Genomic DNA, 3,497 nt, shown 5'->3' on the forward strand with positions numbered 1-3,497 from the left:
ATTGATGTGTTCTTGGATCGACTACTTGCTCTGGTGACACTGTTTTGGGTGAAGTTTTTCACTTCTAATTTTTTTATGTTGAATTTCTGACCCATTGAAATTTTAAGGCTCGAAATTAAAAATACTTATTTTTTTTAAGATAAAAAATAGTTTTGGAAGCATAAAATTTTGCTGTTGAAAAAGAAAGGGCTGTAAAAAAAACTTCAGGATAAAAATTCAGAGGTTAAAAGAAATCAGAATAAAAATTTAGTGGTTAAAAAAAATTCAGAGTCTGATGGAACTAAAAACTTCCATAATAATGTTGATTATAAATTGTTGACATTAAAAAAATGACACTTGTATCATTTTCATTTTCACATTGTTGCCCTTCTCCAACTTTGAAGCTCATCACCACAGTGATGTAACAACTGCCAGTGATGTCATGCTGATGTCACCAAAGTGATGACGTCATCACTTTGGTGACATCATCACTTTGATGTCCCCAAAGTGATGATGTCATACTCAAAGTGGTGATGTCACCGTCTTCATCCAATCAGCTGCAGATGATGATGATGTCACATAGAGCGGACCTTGTAACCTCATTTGACATCATCAGAAAAAGTCCTGATATGTGGGTCAGCGGTCTTGAAGCTGTTCTTTCGTTTGGAGCAGCGATCACTGCTGGATCACTGTGCGATCACTCGGCGTTCCCCAGAACATTCCGGAGGATTTTACGAAAGAGGATTTTTACCATTTTTGCTTAGATTTCAGCAAAAATGACTCGGATCACAGAAAACCAACCAGAAGAAGTTTCCCTTTGGGAAATTCTGCACACAAAAGCAGTTTCTTCCTTTGGTCTGAATGAGATCCAATCAATTCTGCGTCAGGTGGCAACAGCTTTTCAGAATCCCCAAAACACTCGTGGAATTCTGACACCTGCAAGGATTCAGCTGCTTGTCAGAAGAAACCAGGAACAAAACGTTACTTCTACAGAATTTGGTCGAGTTGGGGACTTTCCTGTGGATTCCTGCAGACATTTCAGGTGGTACATGGCTCCAGAGACACTACTGGGTTCTCGCACCACTGAAACTGCCCATGTTTGGTCCCTTGCTTGCATTGTAGCCGAAATGTTTCTTGGATTTCCCTTCTACAACGGCTTTAGCGACTATGAGATGATCTGGAACGTGACACAAACTCACGGTGACTTTCCAGATCATCTGTTGAATGCAGGATCCAAGACGAAAGAGTTTTACTTCAGAAGTCACAAAAACCAGTGGCGTTTGAAGTCAGCAAGAGAATACGGAAGGAAGATCCCTAAAGATGTCAAGTTTGTCTCACCAGACGACTTCAGAAGACACCAGCAGGAGTCAGGAATCTGTTCCGAGACAGAACAGACACGTTTGGAACAGTTTCTTGACCTGTTCCTGCAAATGTTGGTGTTGGATCCTGCAAAACGAATTCCCCTTCATCAGGTGCTGCGACATCCATTTGTCGCAGGCAACAGGGATCTCCCAAGAAGCTCTGGAGGAAATTCCAAGATCTCAACTAGACAGCCATCTCCATCTTCATCAACAAAAAAGGAAGATATGGACAGTAAACTACCCACAGTCTGGATCATTGGCTCTGGATATTTCGTCAACGGGGCANCAGCAGAGAAGGCCTTGCAGGCCCTGACGGCCCGCCACTGGTGTGATCACTCGGCGTTCCCTAGAACATTCCGGAGGATTCTATGAAAAAGGATTTTTATCCTTTTTTGCTTAGATTTCAGCAAAAATGTCTTGGATCACAGAAAACCAACCAGAAGGACAGCAAGCTCCATCTTCATCAACGAAGATGGATGGTAGGGAAAGTAAGCTGCCCACAGTCTGGATCATCGGGTCGGGATATTACATCAATGGGGCACATCATGCAGCAGATCAATGTTTTGGAGAAAACTTTGGTCTCACTGCAAAAGTGACCTGGATAGGAAGAATGAACATGCGTTGGAGGGATGTCCTGACTCATTTCAATACTGAGGTTTCTCATCAAAGGATTTTAGTTCTCCATGTTGGCAGCAGCGACTTGGGAAACTCAAATGTCTCGGAGCTCTGCTATGAGATGCTGAAGGACTTGAAACATCTTAACGACACTTTCCACAAAAAGGAAAATAGCATATTCCTTAATTACTCCAAGACTGATGTGGGGGAAATTCGACCCAATGAGAATAAATGAAGACAGATCCACGGTCAACAAAAACCTTCAGCTTAAGGCCAGATCATCCAATGGTGTTGTGATAGAGCATCCTAAACTGACACCATTCAAAAGCAATCTGTTCAAACTGGATGGAATACAATTCACCTCCAAAGGATTTGAGAAGTTTGTGAGCTCTATCCGTGACACCATCAACCAAACTCTCAAAGTTTTCCAAGAGGCCGACTCCAGTCATACAATAACACCCCATCTGTCCCACAAGTCCATCACGGGATGAAGAGAAAGGACCGTTCAGAAGACATCGAGTCCCCATCCAAAAAGAGGAAGGTCACTGGTGACAGCATCAGCCAGAACCTTGCTCTAGTCTCTGAGGGTGAAACACAATCTGCAGGTGGTCTTCCAGATTCACCAGCAGCTGTGACCCAACCTCAGAACACATGCGACTCCTCTGATGTTAGCTCTGGACCGGACAGTCCGCCAACAACCCGACCACCTGACGTCTGGATCGTTGGCTCAAGTTACATTTCACAAGCACAGCTTGCAGCCCACGATTCATTCGGTAAACGTCTCAACTCCAAAGTTAAATGGATTGGAATTGGAGACTCGGACTGGATGGACGCAGTTGATGAAGTCCATCAAACTGCTTTCGAAGAAGATGGTCCCCCTGAAGTTTTGGTCATCCATGCTGATGGAAATGAGTTGGGTAAAATGCATCCAGCTCTGTTTGCAAGTCAGATGATCCAAGATCTGAAGTACCTGAAAGAAATGTACCCTCAGATGAAAACAGCTCTGTCCCTCATCATCCCGAGGACAAACTGGGGTGTTGGAGATCCTGCTGTCATGGAGAAACACCGGACCTGTCTCACTGACATCATGAAGGGCTATGCCAACTTGTTCGATGTGGTGGTTGAACATAAAAACTTGGTTCCAGCTGATGAAAAAATCTATCAGTGTGATGGAGTGCGTTTAACCCCCCAAGGGAATCAATTGTTTCTGAAGAACATTAGCACTGCCATCAAGGAATGTCTCCAAGAAGACCAATAATGGATGACCTATTCCCTTGACAGGCCTTCAGCAGGACAGATTTCCTAAAATGGCAGGAACAAACGACCACATAAAACTGATGACGAACCAATGCCATGTCCTAGTTTTAGATTTTCTACTTAAAGTTATGGGTGTTCTCCAGTTTATGTTTTTTGATACCAAAATTAATTAATTTTCACATTACTTTAGTTTATTTTGTAAATATTTACTTTTATTTAAATGTACTGTTAATACAATTTATTTATTTAAATTGGGGTTTTCTCCAGGGACTCTGGTTCCCCAAA

This window comes from Oryzias melastigma, linkage group LG10 (assembly GCF_002922805.2).
Source record: "Oryzias melastigma strain HK-1 linkage group LG10, ASM292280v2, whole genome shotgun sequence".
Classification (NCBI taxonomy): Eukaryota; Metazoa; Chordata; class Actinopteri; order Beloniformes; family Adrianichthyidae; genus Oryzias; species Oryzias melastigma.